The sequence below is a fragment of the Balaenoptera physalus genome (assembly GCF_965194825.1).
Source record: "Balaenoptera physalus genome assembly, chromosome: 17".
NCBI classification, from domain to species: Eukaryota; Metazoa; Chordata; class Mammalia; order Artiodactyla; family Balaenopteridae; genus Balaenoptera; species Balaenoptera physalus.
This window is the reverse complement of record NC_138895.1, coordinates 4,277,938-4,305,079: the sequence shown is the minus strand read 5'-3', so window position 1 is coordinate 4,305,079 and position 27,142 is coordinate 4,277,938. Positions and strand designations below refer to the sequence as shown.

General features: G+C 41.1%; 1 pseudogene across 1 annotated transcript in view; it reads right to left on the bottom strand.

The window, feature by feature from the left end:
* LOC309646748 (lipoxygenase homology domain-containing protein 1-like) overlaps positions 1-27,142 on the bottom strand; it is a 135,446-nt pseudogene that overhangs the window by 47,449 nt on the left and 60,855 nt on the right. Inside the window, exon 3 of the transcript XR_014268650.1 lies at positions 6,946-7,626. The product of XR_014268650.1 is annotated as a lipoxygenase homology domain-containing protein 1-like (transcript). The remainder of the gene's footprint in view (positions 1-6,945; positions 7,627-27,142) is intronic.

Genomic DNA, 27,142 nt, shown 5'->3' with positions numbered 1-27,142 from the left:
AATTCACTCTTTAAAGGTATATGGTTTGATGAATTTTGACAAATATGCACAAGTCCTTTAATTATCACCATAATCAAGACAGAGAACATTTCCATCGCCTTAAAAAGTTTCCTCATGAGGGGTGTGATTTTAATCAGTTATAGAGAACAAAAAAGATTATGTTTTTGCAGTCCTCAAAGTTATGATTGTGAAGACTCAAAGCCATCACATGATGATAAACACAATGCAGATATAGTAACAGCCAGGATGATATCTAGAAATATCGTCTCAGACACGACACCTGCCTGATTTTTGAATGAGCATATAAGGGCATTGAATCCAATTAACTGTTTATTCAATATATTATATTTTATATATAATATATAAATATATTATATTTTATATAATATATATTATATTTTATATATTAATATTATATTTTATATAAAAATATATTTTATATAAAAATATATTATATATAATATATAAAATATATTACATTTGGTGATGTTCTGTGATTTTAATCTCAATTCCACTTGAAGGATCACCTCTTAATATCCTATCATGCCAAGAACTTTTTCATTCCCTTGGTGGCAATCCCTTGATCACCCAAGGTATCAGCTATGTGGTGATGAGGGGCAGCCTCTTCACAAATCTATCTGGAATGGAGGGTTTTAAATATCTAGACACCAGGAGTTTATTTGTGGAACTGAATTGAGTCCTTTGCCATCAGGCTCATTCAGGATCATTAAGGGCCATTGTATGTTTCAGGAGGAAAGGACCACCTCTCACCCATCCAAGATGTCAAGACTGAACAACTCTGAAGAAGTACCGATGGCCAAATAAAGTCAGCCCAGAAGTCAATACGGAAAGGAGCAGGCGGCTGGCTTACTCCCCTAAACCACGTGTCGTAAGTGCAGGGCTCACGTCTTTCTTAGTTTTGAACCCCTAGCTCCCGGCACATGTAAATACTGAATACTACTGAATAAATGAACGCCTAGTAATCCATCCATCCATCCATCCATCCATCAGTAAGTGTTGTGTCCTGCTCCTGCTGGCTGCCCAAAGCGCCGCTCAAGCGTGAATCATCTAGAAAGTGCCGTGGCTGCTCTTCGCGCAGATCTGTGCCTTAAACAGCGCCTACCTTCCCAGGCTCCTTTTGCTCTCAACTTGGCTCCTATTCCCAGTTTATTTCAGGGTCCACCTGGCTTTGGGCCCTTTGGCTTTGCCTCCTAATCTTAGATCTATATGTGCCAGAAGGAGTGGACAATAGAGTTTGGCTTCCCAGACTCTGACCCTCTCCCAGGAGCACCTGCACCCCCAGTGACTGAAGAACAAAGGGGGGCAGAGACCTGGCATTAGTCAAACCCCTCACGCTCCTCCCGAGCGAGCGCATGGCCAAGGCCTCCTCATCTTCTTTATGAAGATGGATGGCCCAGTGGTGTAACTCATTCCCTGTTGGTCTAAAACTCCAAGAGTTCTCAATCTGCTGCAACAAAATTCTCCGTTTATCAAATGAATGATAGAGTCACATAAAAATATCATTCTTCCTGCTTGTCCTTAATGTTGCAGATTTCCATTCTCCACCGGGGGTATATTGTTCAAATTTTCATGGGAAATGACCTATGGGACCTCCCCTAGAGAGACGTGCCTCTGTGCAAATGTCTGTGGGCAGACACACACAAACACACACACACACACACATGACCTGAGTTGGGGGCAAACACACTGATACTCCAGTGAAACTCATGGGACCTTAAATCCTAAGTAGGGCCCTAACTGAAAGATTCTCCACCCAGGCCCTTCTAAATACTTAGCTCCCCAATTAAGAGATGGGGGTACCAAAGGGTCTCTGGGCCAGCCCGTCTCCCAAATCTCTCCAGCCGGCAGGTGACCTGGGGACATGACCTCTCAGTGCCCTTTCCTCCATCCTGGGAGACAAACTCTTGACACATTGCAGGCCCTACCAACCTTGGGTGACATCAACAAGAAATCCCAGAGCCTAAGGAAAAGGCTGAAGGGCCATGAACCTTACAGGTCAAAGTGCTCACAATGTGTTTAGCAAATGTCAGCTTTGGGGGGTTTTTGTCTGAACGCTTTCTCAATCCGGGAAAAGAGATGTAGCTGTTTATGTTTGGGGAGCTTCCCCAGTGCCGTCTTTTCGGCCGCAAGGCTCCAATATTCCCAGGTAACACTGCGTAACGCTGCCCCGCCAGGATCGTGTGGGGCCCGCCCCTCTGCGCATGGGCGTGGGGAGGGGTGCGGGGGGGAGGGGGCCCGGTGAGCCCTGAGCCCGCTGGCACCGCCTGGGGAGTGTAACCCCCGGCACCAGGAAGCCTACGCAGGCAGCACAACTCAGCGTCACTAAGACGAGCCCCTCGGCGGAATCTCTAACTGGATATAATTAATGGACTGTTCCAGTGCTTTCTTGCAGGTCACCAAGAATTAAGCTTTCTCAGCACTCATCGTGGTGTGATCGTGTTGATACAAACTGCCCAAAAGAATCAGAGCTCAGACACAGATGGTAAATGAGATCCAGCATCAAGCACGTGCAGACACCTCCATCTGCACTGAAGGTTTGTGGTCCGAGACCATATACGTTGGCGGTTCGGGGCTGAATCCCCATGGTTGAAATTATTTATCTTACTGCTGAAAAAGAAGTACCTTTGAGCTGTAGAAAGAAAAGAAATGCCAGGGTAAGGGAGGGATGGAATTTCTAGCTGAGAAGGCCCCTGGACCAGAGACCTGATGGAGGGTGAAGGAACTGGCCGTGCAGAGGCCGAGGAGGTAGGGGACAGCAGATGGAGCAGAAGGGCTGAGGCCTGGGGACAGAGGGACAGCTTGCCTGGCGACATCGGGAAGCACTGAGGCTGGAGCTGGGGGCGCCAGGGAAGGACTGGTATGAGGTGGTGATGACTTGGGCTTTTATTCTTAGCAAGTTGGGAAACCTTTGGAGCGTAGTAAGCGAAAGAGTGACAGAATCTGATTGACATTTTCAGAGGGCCCCTCTGGCTGTGGGGCTGAGAAGAGCCTGTCCTCTACCCGAGCTGTTCTTTGTGTTTGTCCCCCCATCATGACACCAGCCAGGCAGTAGGAAGGAAGCAGGATGGAGAGACAAGTCTCAGGCAGAGGACCAAGGAATCAATTTAGTGCTGAGTGCCACCCAGGTGACAGCACTGCGGTCACACCCTCTCACTCCTCCTGATGGAAGCCCCACGCAGTGACCACTCCCCCGTTTGTCTGGAATGGTCCCAACTGACATCTGTTGTCTGGGCGTAATGATTAATGGAGCCCTTCTTCTCTCGCAAATGTGCCCTGGGTGGGACGGCCAATGTCATAGAGATCACTCTAGTATAGGTATCATAGCCCCATTTCACAGACAAAGTAACTGAGACTCAGAAAACCTGTGTAATCTGCCCCAGATTGAGACCAGGATTTGAGGCCAGACTCTGCTTCTCTGAGCTTCAGCTGTCTCCCCGATGAAAGGATCTGTCTCTCTCTGAAGCCCACATTTTCCCCTTGAATATGGGTATTGGGATAAAGGCTAAAGCATTAAGGAAAGCTTTCTTGTTTTTTAAACTTATCTTAGCTCAGCTGTTCTCATCCAAAACTTGCTGTAGGTTTTCAGTAAGCATTTTGGAAAGACACTTATTTTCTCACTACTTAAAGTCTGATAAACACAAATATTTTGAAGCAGACACATTATTACGATGGTACTTTCTTATAATTCTCTCACAGTTATTTCTTGATTTGAAGGAAACCACTAAGCACACCTCGTGTGCACTTGCCAAAACCTAGCATCAAACATTTATGCACCCCCAGATGTGGCCCCAGACCTCATCTCCCGCTACCATCCATCTCTCGAGAAGAAAGCCTGGAGCCAGAATGTGAGGAGGCTGTTGAGAGCTGAGCCGGCATTCTTATCAGCTCTGGGCATCCCTGCCAGGCCATCGACTACAGATCCTGCAGGACAACCCACCGAGGGCCAACAGCAGCTCCCAGGGCCTTTCCCCACGAACGGCAGACGAGAACACCTAGCAGGAAGGTGTGGAAGCCGCGTGCATGAAGCAGCTCCACTTGCCAGGGCTCACGTCCAGGAGGAGATCACTCTGATCCCATCAGCAACCTAGCTCAGGCCCCCAAAGGGTGATGATTTAGAGTCTAATCGTCTCAGAATCCTTTTCTTTTGAAAACATTCCAGCAATCTTTTGAAAACATTCCAGCAATCTTTTGAAAAGAAGAGGCAAAGTCACAATATTAATTGACTCGGAGTGTAAGGGCCAGCTGCAAGGAAAAGCACTATTTTGTGCTACCAAATTAAAAATATGTATTAACCTCCAGTGGGTCCCTAGGACTCTATGCAGCCTGGCAACCCAACGTATTAATAGCTTAATTGAAAAAAAAATTCCTCCACATCCCTCTTTGTGTTCTTCCCCAAGCCGGCTTCAAAATGTTTTGACAGACAAACAATTTTAAAATATTGAAGGTCAACCCCTCCTTACTCCTCCTTCCAAATCCAAACTGGAGAAGCATCGATTCAGTGGTTTGAATCTGCTGTGGCTTCCCGTGATGTCACAGGAAGAGTAAATGAACCTCTCTGTGGCACCAACATGACTTTCCAAAGGGGAGACTCAGCACCCCAGCCTGCTCCGTGCTCACCAGGACATGCCCCAACATTGAGGTGTCATTATTTTTTCACTTTCTTATTTTAATGATTTTCTCCTAAATGAGCAAATACTCAGTCTGGGAAAGGGGCACCTGGACTAATTTGTCAGAACCGGAGAAAAATGAGAAGTCTGGGTGAGATTAGAGCGAGGTATCATGTATTACCTTATATTATTTTGTAGGAGAAAATGTCTTAAGAAATGGTTGGTGTGTTTCAGCTAAGAAATCACCCCTCTAAATGGGAAATGCTAATGGAAAAGTTTCATTAGCTAGTCTGGGGAAAGGACGAACAGAAAGACGCAGGGGAGGCCTGCTGAGCCTTTATTGCTGCTCGAGTTAAATGAACCCAAAATCAATAGTTCACGTAACGCACAATGAAGTTTCTTTTGTATCCTGGATTTTTTAAAAAACCCATACAACTGCCCTCCACATTTTTCTACATGTAAAAATTGTGCAAATATGTCAACTAGGAGGCAACTGGAAAAAATACAAAATAGTTGCCTAATAGAGTTTAAATAAAGTTCATTTTAAAATAATGCAGCCTTTTAAAACACTGCAGATTGAGAAATAAAACAAACCACTAAGATTTCTTCTCTTTCTTATTGGTACTATGGATTTCAAAATTTTTCTATACATCGTTTTTAAAAAGCAGAATGGATTCTTGACAAATGTTAGCAACTGGGTGAATAGTTTAGATAGGGCCTAGGGTGATGAAGGGTGAAAACCAGGATTCTGCATTTCTTAGGATCCTTCTGTCTTTTCCACTTCAGTCTTTTGGACATCCCTGAACACCACTGCCATCCTCACATGACTGTAGAACAACTAAAACCATTAGGACCTGGAGCCGTATGTACTGAATGAGATTTTATATGAAAAAGCACTTTTGCAAACTGTCAAAATATATACAAAAAGAATTACTATTATAAAACATTTCTCCATTCATTAACCTGGTCTTATCCTAAATCTTTCTCACCATATCTGAATTAACCAAGTATTTCTATGGCACACGGCGCATGCGTCATTCTATCATGTAGAGGTCCCGCGGGGAGATGCGGCTACTTCACAGGAAGCCCATGGGGAGGGTAGACTCCCCGCGTACATGTAGGGGAAACAGGCTGAGGCGGAGGGGGATGTGATGGCTTCCAAGCACCCGTGATCCTCGGAGCCAAGCCTTCCGAGGGAAGCAGAAAACAAGCAACTGATGGGAGGGGAGAAGAGGGGGGTCGTTAGACTGAAGATGCCAATGAGAGCCGTGAAAAATGAACAACTGTGGGATCAGGAGCCCTGTCTGCACGGTGCTCGCTACTCCTGGCACACCCTAGGCGCCTAGTACCTGTTGGTACACATGTGTTTACCTTTGCGTGTGGAATGGTTGAATGAATAGACCACGAGTGGGTATTAAAAATGATGAGACATCGAGTCGCTTAATGGGATACTGGGGCTCTGGGCAGGAAAGAGGACAGAGCCGAGGGTGAAGGCTGGTTTTCCTCTGTGCAGAGTGAACCTCAGAAGTTGGGGAGAGGCTCAACAGGCACGGAGGAATCCAGCATTTCAACCCGCATGTTCAACGGACAAGGACCAGGTGGAGCCAGTGATAAAAACAGAAAAAAATCAGAGGAAACAGAACTAGGTTGGTATCACATGATGCAAGTCAGGGCTGGACAGAGATTTAATGGTAGTGACAGTAATAGCTAGTGTTTACTGCATGATTACGATGTGCCAGGAGCTAAGTACCCGAAGTACATTATCCTAAAGACTAAGTGCATTAGCTCAGACTCAAAGCAATCCTATGACACAGGCACTACCTTTATCCCCGTTTTATAGATAAGGCAATGTTGGCCAAGGAAGGCTAAGAAGGTTGCCCAGGGTGACGAGGCTATAAACACATGGCCACGCCCAGACTCACCCAGTGTGTCTGCTTCCAGAGGCTCCAGAAATCTCTGCCTCTTCACACGAGGGGTCTGGGACATGGAGAAAACGTGTGCGTGCACGCAAACACGTACACACAGGGGCATTTAAACAAAGAGGCCATGGGTATCCATTGAGAGAACAATTTTACTACAGTGGTGGCAGCAATAACAGGGTGGTTATCAGAGACACAGGAAATGGATAGAGAGAAAAGTAAGGCCATGTATGAGTTCACTTTTGGGCAAAAATAAAAACAAAAACTTAGTAAATGAATTCAGGTGCTTCGAAGTTCATGATTGCTAACATTTGTTAACATGGTATAGCCAAGAAGAAAGTCACATTTAAGTGGCTAGCAAAAGAGTTCACAGAAAGATGAGCTGACGACATGCATACCTCTTTTTGTGGACATTTTCCCTTCTGAGCAGCCACACAAGTGTCAGTCCCGAAGCCCTAATGCTCTAAGTCAGGCAGAGGCAAACTACGGCCTCTGGGCCAAATCTGCCAGCACCTGTGTCCACAGAGTCCAGGAGATAAAAATGCTTGTTACTGTTCCTCAGTGGTCAAAAACAAAAAACAAAAAATCAAAAGCAGAATACTATTCCTTGACAAATAGTATTATATAAAATTCCAAATTCAGTGTCCACAAATAAAGCTTTGTTGGAACACAGCCATTCCATTAGTTTATGTACTATCTATAGCAGTGTCTCACTAACTGGCAAAGTTGAGTAGTTTTGAGAGACTTCATGGCCCCCAAAGCATAATATTTAGTGTTTGGCCAGCTACAGAAGAAGATTGCTGACCTGTGTCCCAACTAATCTCAATTAAATTTTTAATACACATCACAAAGGAAATGAAATTCTGTACCTGGCAAGGGTGCTTTGTTAGTTCTCACAATGGGCATTTCCTTCCATGTATTGCACCATTTTCATTCTCAGCTATCCAGGAATCAACAGGTAGACAAAACAGCTCTATATTTTCAAGTTTAATTTCTTCCAGGTACCACCTGGGATCCTTTCTGCTGTTGTCATGTCCAATATGTGTTTTATACATGTCACCATTATGTTTAAGATTAATCTGCAGCACAAAAGAAAAAAAGTAAATGAAACTCCCTACATCTCCAATTTGATTTTTCAAATTGCAAATTCATATCCAATTTCGAACTCAGTGGCTACTTTTGCCCCACATACTCCTTACTGATTTCCGTGACGACTAGTAACTTGTGACACCATGAAATACTGTTTCATACGGTGAAACAAGAATCCATTGTCCACAAACAAACCAACAGATTAAATCCAACTAGCTTTCATTATATAATTTTTTAGCAACTACTATTTTTTTTTCTTTTTTTAATTAATTAATTAATTAATTAATTTATGGCTGTGTTGGGTCTTCGTTTCTGTGCGAGGGCTTTCTCTAGTTGCGGCAAGCGGGGGCTACTCTTCATCGCAGTGCGCGGGCCTCTCACTATCGCGGCCTCTCTTGTTGCGGAGCACAGGCTCCAGACGCACAGGCTCAGTAGTTGTGGCTCACGTGCCTAGTTGCTCCGTGGCACGTGGGATCTTCCCAGACCAGGGCTCGAACCCGTGTCCCCTGCATTGGCAGGCAGGTTCTCAACCACTGCGCCACCAGGGAAGCCCTCAGTGGCTACTTTTGCCCCACATACTCCTTACTGATTTCCGTGAGAACTAGTAACTTGTGACACCATGAAATACTGTTTCATATGGTGAAACAAGAATCCATTGACCACAAACAAACCAACAGATTAAATCCAACTAGCTTTCATTATATCATTTTTTAGCAACTACTATTCTGCAAAGTAAATGTTTTTTTGAAATTATTGATACACACTAGTTATTTCAGTAGTTAGATTGAAGAATAAAATAATCTAATAAAATAATAAGATAGTCCCAGATGAAAATAAAACGGTTTTCCGGACTGGGATACGGGGTCAGAGAGAGAAAGGCAGAAGAGAAGTGCACATATAGTCCATTCCCATCGCTCTAATGTCACATTTTGAAAATTGCAATAATATCAGCAAACTCCCACTACATAGCCAGAACATGAAGATTTTTTAAAATTGCTGTCTGATAATGTCTGATTTGGGTACTTGGAATTATTAACAAAAAAAGGATGCCAAATGTAAAATAGATAGCTAGTGGGAAGCAGCCGCATAGCACAGGGAGATCAGCTCGGTGCTTTGTGACCAGCTAGAGGGGTGGGATGGGGAGGGTGGGAGGGAGACGCAAGAGGGAGGAGATATGGGGATGTATGTATACGTATAGCTGATTCACTTTGTTATACAGCAGAAACTAACACACCATTGTAAAGCAATTACACTCCAATAAAGATGTTAAAGAAAAAAAAAGGGTTAAGTATACACTGAATTTAAGGACAAAACTAAAGCACTCTGTATATCCACATTTTTTGATAATTCTGTTTATCATATACACTACTCCAAGAACATTTTAAATGTGCACCAAGTAGATTAAACCATCTAAACATTTAAGAAGTTCTTATTACATCCAAACACCGCCCTAAGCAAGCATATAAACATGAAAAAAACAGGGCTCTTACAATCCACGTACGAGGACAGAGATGTGAGACACTAATTCACTACATTCAAAGAGAGACGTAAGCAAAGCAGAGGCACAGGAAGAGCGTGACGGGGTGATTCAGTGCCCGGGGGGCAGGCAGGGAGGGCCCTGGACTTTGAGGAACAAGCAAGTCCATGAAGGAGGGCAGGAGACAGGAAACGCACAAGCAAAACCAAGCAGGGTGGAAATGGTCATCGTTCCTGAAATTTTAAAATTCTAAGTTGTATTCTATTTGAACAGAATCTAGTATGCTTTCAGGTACGAACAGGTACTTCACAAAGGTAGATGCTGCTGCTGAGAAATGAACCTGGAGCAGGCATGGTGGCCTCTACTTGGGGGAGGGGGCGGGGGGCCGGGGCAGCGTCTAGCATGAGATCTGAGAGCACCGGCTCTGGATCAGACGCACCATGTACAAAGCAGGCAGTACGACCTTCTGACACTGGGATTTGGGGGCAAGCTACGTCTTCTCTCTAAACCTCAGTTTCCTCATCTACAAAATGGGGTATTAAGAATCACTTTGCTGGGAGGTTATGAGGGTAAGTGACAGATTAATGAGCAAAAACCGGACAAATTAACACATATTACATCTTCAGTGAACACTGGTGGTCTAAGGAAAATAATAATTATTAGTAGTAGTAAAGGGGGATTAGAAGGAATTCAGTGATGAATACAATGGGGGGAAGAAAACTAAACACCATTTGCTTTAATTCTACAGGCACTTTTTCCAGTGCCTTTGACCCTCCAGCCCTGCGCTGGGCATTCAGATGGGAGGAGGAGATAAACCAAAGGAGATCAGTCCTGTCCATCCAGTGTCCTTGCCGGCCAGCAGTGTCACCAGGGGCTCCAAGGAGGGTTGTCTCTGCCGTGTGGGATCAGAGTCCAGTTCTGGGAAGCAGAGCCCGAGAGGAGAAGCATGGAGCTTGTCAGGGGAAACCAGGCTGGAGGCTGAGTCTTCTCATGCCACCAACATCCCTGACCATCAAGTTCCCATTTGTAAAAAGGACCAAAATAGATAATCTTGTGAAAATGCTTTGTAATTCATAGAGTGTCAACCCACACAGGTCTAGGGACAGAGAGCAGGGTAGAGAGGTTTGAAGAGGTCTCTAAAGAATAAGCAGGAGGGTTTGAACTGACATCTTGGGTTCGGACCAACATGATCCTATTCTTGGAGCTCATGGGATTGAAAAAGCTGGGAAAATTAGGCAATAATTTGAGGGTTACTCAGGAAAGAATCTCAGGATTATCACAAGAAAGGATATTTTCATTTGTGAGCAAAAATGGAAATGTCCATGCCAAAGATAGCAGAAAAGATTCTCAAAGTTGAAAAATCAACTTGAATAAAATACATTCCTTTTTCAATTTCCATAATACAATGCATATCCTACATTTTCAAAGAGGAGTCCTTTTTACACTAAAAGTTGCATAGCATATGAGAGAATGGTCAGATTCAGAATTATGAAGGATAGCCTATATTTTCAAGGAAAACAACATGCCTAGTGGATCCAGGAATAGTCGCACAAAAAGTTTATGGAAAAAATATTCCCCCTTCAGGTATCAACTTTCAGATGTAGCTCTTAATCCAGCCATTTTTGCACACGTAATGCTCACTTGGATTTTTCTAATTTGGAGACACTAAATCTCTTCATGCAGAACTTCAGTATTTTCTCAATAAACAGTAAATAAGTTATTTTTTAAAACTTAAAATCTATTCTAGAAGCCAATTTCATGTTGTGCGAAGCCTGTATTCTTGTTTAAGAAGGATTTCATGTTTTGGAAAAACATACTGGAACATAAATTAACTTTGTGATCACTAAAATCCCATCTGGGGTGTTTCATCTTAACTCAATTTCTCAATTCATACAGGATGGCTCATTTTACATATTTATTGCCCTTCAAATGAATATTATGGCTTGAAAGCTCAGGACAGGAATGTGGACGTGGAGACTGGAAACTTGAGTTCTAATACGTTAGAAACACTTAAAAGTATTAGGGTAAATTTTTTAGAGGAAGCAACACCTCCAAAAAAGCCCTCGCAAAATCCACAGAGCAACTATAAGCATAGACACTTTGTTATATCATACAACATGAAAATGAAAACAAGATGCTTTTCTCCTACACACATGCTGGGTAAACATTCTTGATGTAAATCAGCTCTAGCGTACCCTTCAAAGGACAGGAAGCAAGATACTCCTTCCTCATTTTTCATAGGCTGCCATTGGCATGCACTTTCCTAGGGGCCCTGCCCCCCTGGCCTTTTCAATCCACCAACCATGTCATTCCTCTTCAAAGAACTGGAAAAGAAACTTTTCCCAGCTTAATAAGTGATATTTAGATTTTAAAGGGGAAACATTTAGGTCCTAGAATGTTCAGACCTCCTTCTGAAACTAGACAAGAGTCTCTGAATTGAAGAATGCCTTATGTATTATTCTAAGTTAAGTTCAAAAGCTCTTCTCTCACCAATCTTAAAAGTTTAAGGAACCTAGTGATCTCAGATTCTACTAGGTTTCCCCCCATTCCCAGTCCCCAGTCCCTGAGTCTGATCTTAACTTTCAGAGAGAACAGCTTCTCATACACCTGATTACCCAGTGATATGTCTCTAAAGATTTGGGAGCCACTAGCCCTAAACTAATTCTGGGTACATTACACACCGTACTCTCAATTTCTTCATAAACCTTGATAAACTTCAATCTTTGGTCTCTTCTGGTTGTTGACTTACTTTGCTATCTCCCCCACTGGACTCTGAACTCTTTGAGGACCTGAGTTCTGTCTTTTTTTCTGTATCCTTAGTATTTACACAGCATTTGGCATGGGATAGGTGGTTATAAACATTTTCTGAATACATAATTTAATTATTTTTTATTTTCACGTGTTTCCTTCATTCTCTTTGATTTCTATAAATATTTTAGTGGATGAAAAAATTTGACAATAATATGGAAAGTTATAATGACTTGTTATGACGTACCTGTGGTAGGTATCTGAGCCCCAGTAACCAGGAGAAAATTCTTAGTCATACTTTGACATGTTTGTTGCTTTTTATTAAACTCAGTAATAATTTGTAATCCAATTAATGCTGTCCAAATGAATGAAAACATGGCTTTTACCATATTATGTCGTCTAAATTTTTGATAGCGAACGCACTGGGAAACAAAACCTGATATCTTTATAAGGAGTGGTATGATAAAGGATAAAACCAGCGTCCCATAGTATGAATCTTTGATTTATTCCAACATAGCAGAGGTATTTTTTCCAGATTTTCTCATAAATCTTGATACATCTTGGACAAATATAAACAGATTGTGATCAATTCCAATTCCAGTTTAATTAATGACAGAGTAGCTTGTATTGACCTAGTCCTCTAGCAATAACCATGACAAACTCTGGATAAAATAACTGTCTAAAAGCCCTGGAAAACAACCAAAGTAGCCAGAAAAAGAGGGGATTTGACCTTGAAATCATGGCAAAAAAAAGACCTTACCCTTGAAAATGGGCAAAATCTATATTAGCATGGCTTTTCCCTTGAGGTCATTTCCAAGTCTGTAAGGCATAAAGAGGGTAGAACTCAAGGAGAAAGCCATAGAATAATCTGTTGAAGAGTGAGAAGATTGAATTTGGGACTGCCAGTGTAGCTGGAAATTGGGAGGGGAAGTCCTAGTAGGGTGGAAACAAAAATAGGCGATTCTCAAATATGCATATAAATTCCAAACAAATTCTAGACCAAGCACCGCACTATGCATGTGCAGCTAAGGCTCCAAGGAGCTTGGAGAGAAAATAACAGTCAGAAAGCTGAAAGAAGAGTGGCAATTTCAGCTGCTGCTGGCCACAGGGAGAGACTTTAGAGTCTGAGTCCCAGCAAGTTGTAAGAGCATGGTGAACACCTACGGCTTTCCAGTGAATCCCTGAAAGTGCCATGCATTAGAAATGAAGACTACATCTCTTTACTAGAGAGATTCTCCCGAGGCTAAGGATAAAACTGAGATATATCTGCCCAAACAAGGCATAAAAACAAACCTCCACAAGCTCAAGGTGATCCACCAGTAATTTAACAAAACTCAACATTCTTCAGAGGTATATAACAGAATCCAGAGTCTCTACACTATTATCCTCAAGTTCTAGTATGCAATCAAAACTCAACAGACGTGAAGAAACTGTAAAATCTGAGCCTAGTCAACAGAAAAATCAGTTAATAAAAATAGACCCACAAACAACCCAGAGGTTGAAATTAGGAGACAAGAACTTTAAAACGGCTGTAATAAATACACCAAAGAATCTACAGGAAAATGTAAACATAATGGGTAAAGAGATAGGAATTTTCAGGAGATAGCTGGAAATATGAAAAAAAAAATAGAAATCTCAAGTCTAAAAAATGCAAATGAAATAAAAATTAATTGAATGGGATTAATAATGGTTTAGATACAAAAAAAGAATCAATAAAACTGAAGACAAATTAATAGAATTTATCCACACTGAAGTACACAATAGGAAAAAACTGAATAAAAAATTTTAACAAAGCCTCAGTCACCTGTGAGACACTAACAAGTAAAGTAGCATATACGTAACTGGAGTTCTGGAAGGAAAGGAGAGAGAATGGGGCAGGAAAAATATTTAAAGAAATATTTATTAAAATTTTTTCAAATTTGATCAAAACCCCATAGATTCAGAAATCATAGTGCACCTCAAGCAAGATATACATAAAGAAATCTACACCTAAGCAAATCATATTCCAACTGATGAAAAGGAAAGAAAAATTCTTAAAAGCAGTTAAAAAAAAAGACATTATATATAGGGCAATAAAAATAAGGGTGATGGCTAACTTTTCTTTAGAAATATAAAATACAATGGGACAATGTATTTAAATGTGTATAAATGGCTAAGTAAAATTAAAAGCTGTCAACCTAGAATTTTATATCTAGCAAAAATGAAGACATATGAATATATTTTCATTCAGACAAAAGCTAATAAAATTCATAGCCAGCCAATCTGTACTATAAGAAATGCAAAGGGAAATTCTCTGGGCTTAAGAGGAATGATATTAGATGAACATGTAAATTTACAGTAAGAAAGGAATAGCATGGAATTAGTAAATATGCAAGTATATATAAATATAATTTTTTCTATCTTATTAAATTTTATACAAATAAGTTGACTGTTTAAAGCAAATATAACAATGTTTTGGGGGGTTTATAACATATATAGAAATAAGATATATGACAATAATTGTACAAAGAATGGAAGGGGCATAAATGGAATGGTACTTGTTTCTCTTCTTTTCTTTTTTCTTTTTTTTGGCTGCACCACATGGCTTGTGGGACCTTAGTTCCTTGACCAGGGATTGAACCTGTGCACTCGGCATGAAAGCGTGGAGTCCTAACCACTAGACCAGGAATTCCCTGGAATGGTACTTTTTAAAGCTTAGTATATGACATGTATATGTTAAGAACATATATTATAATGCATACATAAACCATCAAAAAATAAAAAAGAGGCAAGAGGCATAAGTAAAACACCAAAAGAGAAGATGAACTGAATAGTTAAAAAATTTGTTTAACTCCCAAAGAAGGTAGGAAAGAGGAATAAAGTAATACTTGCAAATCGTATATCTGACAAGATTGTAGTATCCAGAATATATTTTTAAATTGTTAAAATAACAATAAGGTGCAGCCACTGTGGAAAATTTGGCAGTTCCTCATGAATTTAAACAAACCATTACCATATGACTCAACACTCACTCATGATAAAAACTCTCAGAAAAATAGGAAGAGCATTTACAAAACAAACAAATCCTGCAGCTAATGCTATACGCAGTGGTAAAGACTGAATGCTTTTCCCCTAAGAAGGGAACACAGCAAGTGTTTTCTATGTTCTTTTACTATGTAGTGCTGAAAGTTCTAACCAGTGCAATAACACAAGAAAAGTAAATAAAATGCATACAGATCCAAACTCTTAGACATGACTCAAACAATACAATCCATAAAAGAAAAAATGATAAGTTGGATTTCCTCAAAATTAAACATTTTGGCTCTGTAAAAACCCTTTTAAAAGATGAAAAGGCAAGCTACAAACTGATAGAAAATATTTGCAAACCGCATATCTGATAGAGGGCTCATACCCATATACAATACATATTTAATGTTCAACCTTCAATACCCAGGCCCTTAATGTCTTACAGAGTTGCCAATCTAAAAAGAATGACTGCAATAAGGAAAAAAATGAGGACCTATAGATATAAACACATATATATAAAAAACAAACTTCTCAAAACACATTAAAAAAACAAACATCTCAATTAGAAATGGGCAAATGATATGAAGAAACATTTTACCAAAGAGGATATATTAATGGCAAATAAGCACATGAAAATATGTTTTGTATTAAAGAAATACAAATTAAGGACACAATGAGATACCACTATACACTTACTAGGACAGCTAAAATAAAAATTAATGACAATACCAAATGCTTGCAAGGATGCAAAAAAACTGGATCTCATACATTTCATACATTGTTGGTGGGAGTGTAAAATGGTAGTCAATCTAGAAAATAGTTTGGCACTTCCTTTAAAAAGCTAAACATACTACCATACCACTTAGCAACTGCACTCCTGGCATTTATCCCAGATGCATGAAAACTTATGTCCACACAAAAACCTGTACAAAATGGTCTAACATCTTTATTTATCAGAGTTCCAAACTGGTAACAACCAAAATGTCCCTCAGTGAGTGAATATGGTATGTCCATACCACGGACCACAACTCAGCCATAAAAAGGAATAAACTATTAATACATGCAACAATTTGGATAGATCTCAGGGGCTTATAATAAATGGAAAAAAAAGCTAATCTCATAATTCACATGCTGTATAATTCCAATTATGTAACATTCTCAAACGACAAAATTATAGAGATTTAAAACAGAATAGTGTTGGCGGGGGATGGTGGTGGTGCGTGAGTGGGCGTGGGGCTGTGACCTTGAATGGATAGCTCAAGGGCGCTCTTTGCAGGGTGAAATAGCTCTATATCTTGTTTGTGGTGGTGGTTACATGAATCTATGCACCTGATAGAATGACATGTAACGATACCTACCAATGTCAAAGTCTTGATTTGATACTGAACTGTGACTATGTAAGATGAACCCATTGGAGGAAACTGGGTGGAGGGTATATCGGATCTCTACTATCTTTGCAACTTCCTGTGAATCTATAATTATTTAAAAGTAAAAGTTTTTTTTAAAAAAATATGTACTTACCAGCATTTCGTTATGATTAGTAAGGCCATCGAGAGGTCTCATCTCCAAGGAGATGAGAGATTTTTGTTTGCACAGTTAGCTCTCATCTGGGCATCTAGCTAATTCACCATTTTAGAGCAGATCGTGACCCCCCCCCTTAAGTCGACTGTTGGGGGTGTCCAGGGCCAAGTCATCCTTCCTTGCCTTGGTATATAGCCTTGGTGTAATACCTACTTTTTCCTGGATTACTTAAATAACTCACAATTCTCTGTGTTTTTTTCTTTCCTTCCCACACACATAGAAATGACACCAGCCAAGCAGTAGGAAGGAAGCAGGACGGAGAGACAAGTCTCAGGCAGAGGACCAAGGAATCAATTTAGTGCTGAGTGCCACCCAGGTGACAGCACTGCGGTCACACCCTCTCACTCCTCCTGATGGAAGCCCCACGCAGTGACCACTCCCCCGTTTGTCTGGAATGGTCCCAACTGACATCTGTTGTCTGGGCGTAATGATTAATGGAGCCCTTCTTCTCTCACAAATGTGCCCTGGGGGGGATGGCCAATGTCATAGAGATCACTCTAGTATAGATATCAGCCCCATTTCACAGACAAAGTAACTGAGACTCAGAAAACCTGTGTAATCTGCCCCAGATTGAGACCAGGATTTGAGGCCAGACTCTGCTTCTCTGAGCTTCAGCTGTCTCCCCAGTGAAAGGATCCGTCTCTCTCTGAAGCCCACATTTTCCCCTTTAATACGGGTATTGGGATAAAGGCTAAAGCATTAAGGAAAGCTTGCTTGTTTTTTAAACTTATCTGAGCTCAGCTGTTCTCATCTAAAACTTGCTGTAGGTTGTCAGTAAGCATTTTGGAAAGACACTTATTTTCTCACTACTTAAAGTCTGATAAACACAAATATTTTGAAGCAGACACATTATTATAATGGTACTTTCAAGATATTTGAATACATAATTAAAATAAGAAACAAAATACTCATATATTCAAGCTATCCATAAAGTAAATGTGCAGTTTTTAATTTTAATACATTTACATTTATGGAAGATATAAACAATTTGCAAAATGTAGGAGAGATGGAATTTACTCATCATTTAAATTAAATTGCTAATGATTCGTTTTTTCTAATTTCTTTCTTTTATATCCCAGGTAATAAAAACTATGCTATGCTGAATGACATCAAAATTATCCAAAATCACGGTGGATAGGTTGAAAGATAAGATTTCTACAATCAAATATTCTACTCTGTGGGTAGTTTTTTTTTTTTTTTGTGGGTAGTTTTTTCCATTGCATTTTGCAGATTGTTTACATCTTTTATAGAAGTGAATTTATTAAAATTTCAAATGGCACAGGGCTTTACAGGAATCCCATTTATTAACACTCCTTCATTTATTAAAATCAATAAATAATTAAACATATACTATTATATATACCCTTCTTTGTATCACAACTACATTTTGTACGTTTTATATTCACTTTTCTCTTTTGAATGCAATTACTAATTCATGGCTTTTCACAGTCTCCACTTATTTCAATTAACTATTATGATTATCACCACTATTACGAAGATAACGCTTCCAGCTTAGCGAACGCAAACCCCTTTAAATTTCTCCTTCTGTGCTTCAGCACTGCCCTTGACATTTTTGAAGCTATTACTGATTCCAGACAACAAAATGATATTCCAGACCAATTCTGTTTTTCCCACTGGGAGACACGGAATCAATTTCCCACCCAGGTATCCTGATTCTTTTTCGTGGTCTGCAACATCAGGTACAAAACATGGGCACTAGGGACACATGAGAGTGGGTGGGTGAAAGTGCTGCTGCTGTTGGGACAATTACTGGTGACAGATTTAAAAAATCTGCACCTTTTTAAGGTCATGAGTTTACACTAATTTTTCCAGTTTATCACATTAAGTTGCTCTCTCTACTTTTCGTAGTATATGAGATCGCATCAACCACTGAAGCTACCTATACTGATAGTTTGATGTTCACAACCAATACAAGGGATTATATTTGTACCTCTTTCTACAGATCAGAAGGCAGAGTTTTAGAAAGTACTGAATTGGCCATCATTGCCCAGAAAAGCAGAACATGGACTCAAAACCGTAAGTATGATAATTTCTTTCAGACAATATAAGTCTATTGAAATTTGTGTAAATGTGTTAATGTGAATTATTCATACGGTTTAGCAGGATCCTTTATTTTGTTTTTAACAAACACCTATTGGATTATCCTTAGTACTCCCCAAAGCTGCCACTGTGTATCTGGACATGGGCCTCTTTCCACCAGTTGTGTGTAGAACTTGATGGTCCCTTTCGTTGATATGTGATAGTCTTTCTATAACTCTAGAAGTTGTGTTCCACTCTATTTTTTATGGCTATCATTATATTTTTTTGTTTCTTTTTCCAAAACACCTTGATTTACTTTTTGTTCCCCACCGTGCCTTACTTTATTTCTCTCTCTCTCTTTTTCTCCCAGGAGATGGTTTCTGGCACGGCCTACATCGTTGATTCAACCTTGGCCCTGTTATTTCTCACTCCCAGATTTAAGCATGAATTTCCATTCTGCTGTTGCCTTTTTGTTTCTAAGCCACTTCCAGCTTTACCCCTCAGCTTGCTACTTGTCTCAGGACACTCTCTCCTCATGGGTCCCCTTTATGGGGTCCTGGGGACCAAGGCTTCTTGCTCTCTGGTTGGGACACCGCTGTCCTAAACATGTCCGGGCCCCGCGGTGGTCTCACCTCTCCCCATCCTCACGCCCCCGCCCTGCCCCCTCTCTGTCATACACTGTAATAATACTGCTCCCCGAGTCCCTTCTGCCCCATCTCCAGGGCTTCGCTCCTGAAGACGCCACTTTACAAATACACTCTGTCACCACCAATTTCCTCCCACTTTTTGGTCCCTGGTTTCTGAGATTTGAAGTATCTGCCTTGTTCTGAGATCCTGGCAGTACGGGTCCTCCTGCTTGAAGAAAAAGCAGAGCCAATAGTAATCCGCCTCTCACAGTAGTTCCACAGGGCAAGGACAGGTGGCCGGCTTCTCCAGCAGGCGTAGGCCCAGAGGAGTTCAGAGGACCAGGCGGGGATGCCCCCGGCGCACATCTCACCACCTTTCTTGAGGCAGGTGCCCTCCTTACGTAAAGCTGAGCCCCACTTCCTGCCTCCGTGCCACTTAGATGTCCTTCTGCATCAAGACGGCTGTTGTTAGCCTTAGTTTTCCGTGTTGAGATTTTCACCATTACTCCATCTTCATGTGTTCATTGGGAGATCGATGCTGTTCTGAACAAAAAGTCTCAACCTAAGTAAATCTGATGGATTTTTACAAAATAGCATTTCTTAGGGCTGGTGGAAGTTAGAGGACAGGAAATCTGTCAGGACAGGCCATCATTAGCATAAGGCTGATTTCAGCCACAGTTTGCATCTTTGCAAATACACTGCTCATTGACTCCATCTCACAGTTGAGAAAATTGAGCTAAAGTAGCTAGTCCAAGGTTATATGGAAGCACGCAAACTCACAACGCAGGCCTCCAGCACATTTGGCTCAAAACTGTCAGTCAAGTTTATTCTTAACCAAGGCAGCTGAAGACGACCTTGGTGTGAGAAAATGAGCTCAGTGGTTGCTGTTAACATAGTCCATCTTTGCATTGTTAAAAAGGATTGAGAGGTTTTTTTGTATGTTTTTGGTTTTTTCTTATTTTACAGACAAACTCTGGTTGTGAGCATTTAAGTTGTTCAAGTTTTATAATAGGAAAAATAAGCTCTATTAGGAAATGTCACACTTCCCAATTATGAAATGGCTTACATAGTTCTTTTCTGAAAATAAAATGAAATAGGCCATATATTAATTACGACTTTCTCTGTAAGTGGGATTTTGTAAAGCTACAAGTCAAGTCTAATAAATTAAAATGAAGAGCGCATATTATTTTTAAAGAGAAATGTTTTACTTTATGTCTGTGTGAACATCAGTAGAATTAACAGAGTAATGAGGTGTTCTAGAGTCATTTAACAAAAATTATTTTGTGTATAAGTGAAGAAATTGTTTAGAAAATTAATTGTGACATAATTTCCTGTGTATTAAACATAGTTTTATTTTGCACACATAAAAACACACATTCTAGTTTCCACCAAGTCACCAAGCTGCTCTGTAGTTTTCAAATACCCCTGCCTTTACTCAGATCCCACTCTGTTCAGTCTCATTCTCTGCCATTCCGGCCACGCAAGTTCCTCACCAGCTCCCGAAGGCTGTGGGTCTTCCTCATTAATATCTTCCCTCCTACTAATCTCCCCACCCACAGTGTGTGCCCAGGCCTTTCCTCCACCTTTCCAGGCCCCAGACAAAGTTCCAGCCCAATTCCACCTCTTCCAAAACCATCCCCAAGACACCAATCCTAACCTGCATTGATGTCCTTGGTCTTTGAATTCCCTCAGCTCTTAATCATCCATGCATTCTGTCACTCATGCAAAAACTTTTATTGAGAGCCATTATATACCAGGCACCGTTCTAGGCACTGGGGAGAGATAGCAAGGAATCAGGTAGACAGGGTACTTACTCTCCTGGCGCATACCTCCTAATGGGGTGAGAGAGAGAATAAACACACACGGGAGAAAAGCAATGACGTGCTCAGTTCTCTACAGAGACTGAATGGCCTGCCATTCTACATGGGATGTCCAGGGAGGGCCTCTCGGAGGAGGTGATGTTCAGGCCGAGATCTGAATGACAAAAAGCTATTCAGCGGGTGGATATTAACGGAGAGAGCCCTGCCAGCAGAGGGAACAGCTACCATGATCTTTGAAAAGCACGAACATGGGAATGAGTTTGGTTGGTTCAAGTGTGGAGCAAAAGGAAGTTCCCTGGGCTGTTCGGCCGGGAGAAGACAGAATGGGTGGAGGGCAGCGAGGTGGACATGTAGTGTCCATCAGGGATGGGATTGTAGGCAGGAGATAATGTGATCTGGTTTATGTTTTTAAAAGATTCCCCTGACTGCTCTGCAAAAGAAGGATTGCAGGGCAGTAAAGTGAAAGCCGGGTGGAGGGGGACTAAAGAAGAGACTAGGGTATGAATCCGCGTGAGAGAACGTGGTGACCTTGACTAGGATGTTGGAAATGGACGCGGAGGGAAGAAGAAGGATTCCGAATATATTTGGAAGTACATCTATGCCACGTATTTTATCTGACTACACCCTCAATTTCTGGGCTGAAATTCCACCTAATTTGCCTTATATTTCCAGGTTAGAAATTTTCCTCACTGAAGTCCTGTCAGAGTTCAGTAGTTCTACTTTTTCCCTGGCTTTCGTTCACATTCGCCATTTCTCATCCCTCTTCCCTTCTTATTCGCTTTAAATGACCACTGGCCTTTTCCACGTCTCCAGGTGCACAAAGCTTTACCTTACAGAGATCTTTTATGAAAGCTCCTGCTATTTGTTTTTAATGTGTTCTTAATTTTGTCCCTATATGTATTTTAGAACATAGCTTTCAAAATTTTAGTTCATCAAAGAAATCTTTATGTAGTCACTTTATTAAATAATTTCCCCCCTTCTCTCATTGGGATTGTTTATAATTAGAGAGTAACATTTTTATTTTCAAGAATCTACCTTTCCTTATAAGCCAAATCTCCCAAAGATTCACATTTACATCTGTGAAAGACAGAGTTGAGACCCAGCAGTCATGACAAACCTGGTAGACAAGAGATCTGTAACGCCCAGATACTGTTATGGTCACATTGGGATATATGAGTATGCTACAGGTTTATATTCAAGTTGTATTAAAATTTCTGAAGAAATAACATCACTAGAAGCAAAGGCAAAATATTCATGTCTAGACATAAGTTAATCTCCATTTTAAAAATTAGCTACAACTGAACCAAATATGAACTATCTTTCTGAAAATTATTAACATTCGCAAACAGAACTTCAAGGCAGGCATCTATTTTTAAAATTTACAATATTAGACCTGGTCTTCTTCATTCTCTCTCTCTCTCACACACACACACACACACACACACACACACATAATTTTGTTGTCATAAAAGTGCTCCAAGAATTAAAGGGCTGGAAAGCAGTTTACAATGCTGTATAACCCATCTGTCTGAGCTACAAATGAGCCACCCCAGACCATGAAGAAAATCCTAGACTTCTTTGGTAATCTACCTCAATATTCACATCTCATGTTAGGAATATTATTATCAAACTACATTGTCTGGAATATAAAAAATCAGTATTGGATGTACTCATAGGCTAGAATATTAAAACTGCACCTTTTCCTTGAGTTAGCGCAAATATTAAGTAATGGTCACTATGTTATTACTTTATTTCATTTAATGAAAGTTCAAGAAGAGAATTTCAAATTATTTTTAACAGCTTTAGTGAGATATAATTGATATGCAAAACTGTACATATTTAAGATACACAATCTGATGAGCTACATATGCATATACCCATGAAGCCATCACCAAAATCAAGGTAATAAACCTGTCAACTCCAAAATTTTCCTCACTCCCCTTTGAAGAAGAGAGGTTTTTTAAAAATTTCTTTTGTTGAATTATAGTTGGTTTACAATGTTGTGTTAGTTTCTGGTGTACAGCAAAGTGATTCAGTTATATATATATACACATATATATATATTCTTTTTCATATTCTTTTCCATTTTGGTTTATTACAGGTTATTGAATATAATCTCCTGTGCTATACAGTAGGACCTTGTTGTTTATCCATTATATATAATAGTTTGCATCTGCTAATCCCAAACTCCTAAGTTATCCCTCCCCCACCTCCTTTACCCTTTAGTAACCATACATTTGTTTTTCTATGACTGTAGGTCTATTTCTGTTTTGTAAATAAGTTCATTTGTATCATTTTTTTAGATTCTACATGTAAGTGATATCATATGATATTTGTCTTTCTCTGTCTGGCTTACTTCACTTAGCATGATAATCTCTAGGTCCATCCATGTTGCTGCAAATGGCACTACTTTGTTCTTTTTTATGGCTGAGTAATATTCCATTGTATACAATATACCACATCTTGAAGAAAGAGTTTTAAAGCTTGGTTCTAACTGGAGAATTAGACAAGCGTTCTAAGCCTTAAGAGTCATTCAACAAACATGTCACAAAATATTTTGAAAGTAGTTCTTCCATAAACCACCCGCCTGACTTTTAAAAGAACAATTCAGTCACAAAGGATAGAAATCTGTGGTGGTGGAGCCAGAGGAGAGGTGAGCGGTGTGTGTCAGTCAGGTCACCCAAACTGTGAAAGAAATGCTAGACCATATGCTGAGGCTCTTTTTAAGGCAGAATTTCTACTGTTTTCCATGGGCCCATGGGCGCTATCATTTTATGATCAATGGCCAACCTCTCCAAAGAGAGAGAGAAAAAAAAAAAAAATAGCTGAAGGACTTTGAGCAGCATGAAAAGTCAGCTTAACAAAGTCAAAATTCCAGCAAATGAAAGAGTGCTGAGTAACCAGCACTCCTGAGAGAGAGCTCTGAAGACACAATAACCAGGGCCCTTGCTTCACGGGGCAAATTGGGAAACTAAACTCCATGTCTAGTGCCCTCCCACCGATACGCAGAGGCCCGTCGCAGGGCCTATCCGCTGCAGAATTTGCTGGGGGAACTCTGAGAAAATACACCAGGTTTTGTATGTTCTAATGATCACCGGTCACGCACCTTGTTCTCGACGGTCAGAGAAACTACCTCCGCCCCGTCCGCCCCAGTGCCTCATCTGAAACGCCTCCAGGGACAGAGCGGTGACTCTGAGAGACTTTGAGTTTTGTTTGTTTGGGTTCTGTTTAGTTTTCACTCTTGAGTCCTTCGTGGGCTCATTCCTTCCAGGCTGATGTCACTTTAAGGTTCTCTCCCTTCTTAGTGCTCCATGAGCATCTTGGAGGCTTTCATAAGTCCATTCATTTTCAGAATTACAATAAGAATTTGGGGTTTTTCACTTAGAATGAACCCAATCTCACAACAAATACCAAGTCAAGATCCTAGATGTTTTTCTGGTGTCGTAACAACAGTGATGAGGACAAGGCCTGAGGTTTGCTGAGAGAAGGAGAGTCGCGGCCAAACACTTTCATGTTACTTTAAATCCTTGCAGCGACTCTGAGAGACACGTAATTCTCTCCATTTTGCAGAAGAGGAAAGGGAGCTTCAGAGAGGTTGTGTCATGTGCCCAAAGCCCCCCGGGCCCTAAGTTTCTGAGCAAGGACTTTAATTCAACATGACTGGATCCCATAGTGCAAGGCCTTTCCACCCCAGGGCACACGAAAACAGTCGTAAGATTTAACCAGGAGGTGAACACGGTCCACGGAGGAAAACAAAACAAAACTGTAACGACAATCACAAATCAGTGTTTCACGCGTAAATCAAATAGTTTCTCCCTTCCCACCCCTTCCGTCTACACAATCACCCCTGTGTAGACACAGCTGTGCCATCAAATGAATGTCATGTGTGAGTGTGTAGGCGTGACTGTACTGCGAGGACCAGCTCCCCAGTTTCGACAATATTCTCCAGGGAATTATGTAATATTTCGTTTGCAAGAGCAAACGCTTAAACAATATTAAGGCCATTTCAGTTTAAATGTCCTCTGCATCTGCTGAGTGGGGAAGGTTTCCATTTTGCTCTAAGTGTAAGCGGGCTGACAGCATCCGTCCACCATTCCTGGGCTCTGCGGGCAGAGGCCTGGCTTACGGGGCACCTCACTTCTATTCCCATTCGGGGCAAAGGCTAACCATTTCTGCAAATGCTGACACTACACTGAGGCACAGTTAAATAGTAAAGCACAGGCATGGGGACACACAGAACTGACTGAATTAGGGCAGCAGAAGCCTCCTGTCAGCTTGCCGGGGTGCTGAAGGCAGAGAAGGCTGCAGAGTAAAGGGTGCAGGGTAGCGCTGGGCGGATGCACCCTGGGGTGTCCGGGAGGGCTGTTCACGAAACTCAGACCCTCAAACAGCCTGACAGCCCTCGGGTCTGGAGGCTGCTGTCAGTGAACTCAGTCTCTGAGTCTGGCTAAAGGAGAATGAAAAATATTCCAGGGGAACCATGTAGATATTTGTTTGATGTCTCCTGTTAGTAGACTCGGGGCACTGATAGAGACAATTTAGGAGTAACTAGAGTTCAGTGCCTAAGGCTTCGCTTTCATGCTTGAAACGTGACTCATTTTCCTGGCCCGCAAGCTATCAAGTTGGACTGGGTTTCCCCTTAACACCCCCTCACCATTACCCACAAAATGATTCTCACAGAAAACAAGAGCTAAAACTAAATTTTGACTGTGGCACAGAAGTGTTGACACCAATGAAATCTGGTGGCCAGATGGATTAGTAAGAATGAGTTACCACAGGCATTTAAGAAACTGAAATAACTATAGCTTGACTCTTTGGAGGATTATCGAGAATATCATCCCTACATCCCTTACTTTCTAATTCAATAGAAAAACGTTGGATAGATGGATAGATAGATAGATAGGTAGATATAAAAAAGAGAGGGAGGGAGGAAGAGAGAGAAAATTGGAGTCATGTAAAAGAGTCTACAATCTACTTTTATGCTTGAGACAAAAATTAACACGTATTTATGAGACAAAGGAAAACAAATGGAACTGAAGACCTAATAACCTTATAGATGTTTCTAAGGTTGATTATTGAGAAGCCAGTCCTGAGGATGAGATTTTTTTTGTTTGCTTGTTTGTTTTCTAAATTTATTTATTTTTGGCTGCGTTGGGTCTTCGTTGCTGTGCGTGGGCTTTCTCTAGTTGTGGTGAGCGGGGGCTACTCTTCGTTGCAGTGCGCGGGCTTCTTATTGCGGTGGCTTCTCTTGTTGTGGAGCTCGGGCTCTAGGCAAGTGGGCTTCAGTAGTTGCAGCATGTGGGCTCAGTAGTTGTGGCACACGGGCTCAGTAGTTGTGGCGCACGGGCTTAGTTGCTCTGAGGCCTGTGGGATCTTCCCAGAACAGGGCTCGGACCCGTGTCCCCTGCATTGGCAGGCGGATTCTTAACCACTGCACCACCAGGGAAGTCCTGATGAGATGTTTTGAACATTAATCTGTGTATTATCATATGATTGGAGCCAACATGTGCATTTTATAAGAAAACAAAAATCTTATAAATGTCCATATTTCTTGTGGTGTTGATGACTTCTGTGAGTTTCTCTCTTGGTCTCACTATCACACAGTTGTGCCACTCTGTAATTTACAGACCAGTTTTAAAGAACAGGATACAGACTGTTCCTAAAACTGACTCCACAAGTACTTTTTTCTATAAAATGCTTTGATTCAATTATGACTGAGCTCTGTCCCCAACCTCGCTGGGTACCAGGAAGAGAGGAAGCACGTTGTCAGTGGGCAACCCATTTGGACTTATCTGTACAATCCTGGATTCCATGAAAACCATCAAGATCAAGCCCTAAACTGGAATCAATTAAAACCTGGAAACTTTAGGGTTCCCTACCACAACCTTTTGAATCTGTGGATTCCACCCATAAGGACATCTAAATTTTGAAATATGTGTTTAAACTCACTAGCAGTCTCAAGTTTACCCACTTCACAGATATTTGAGGGCCCATGTCTGGCAGGAGGTGATGCTGAAGGAAGGGCTGTGGAGAAACACAAAATGTTGACTTAAGCGCATCTAGAGTTCAAGGAATGTCATGTTTTATTATTAAAATTGCAAATAGCGCTGATGAGAATATGCTGAAGGTGGGTTTGGGGGTGATCCTGGCAGGGGGCCCTATAATAAGGACAAGTCTGGCTTAGGTGGAAGCAGCAACAATTACAAGG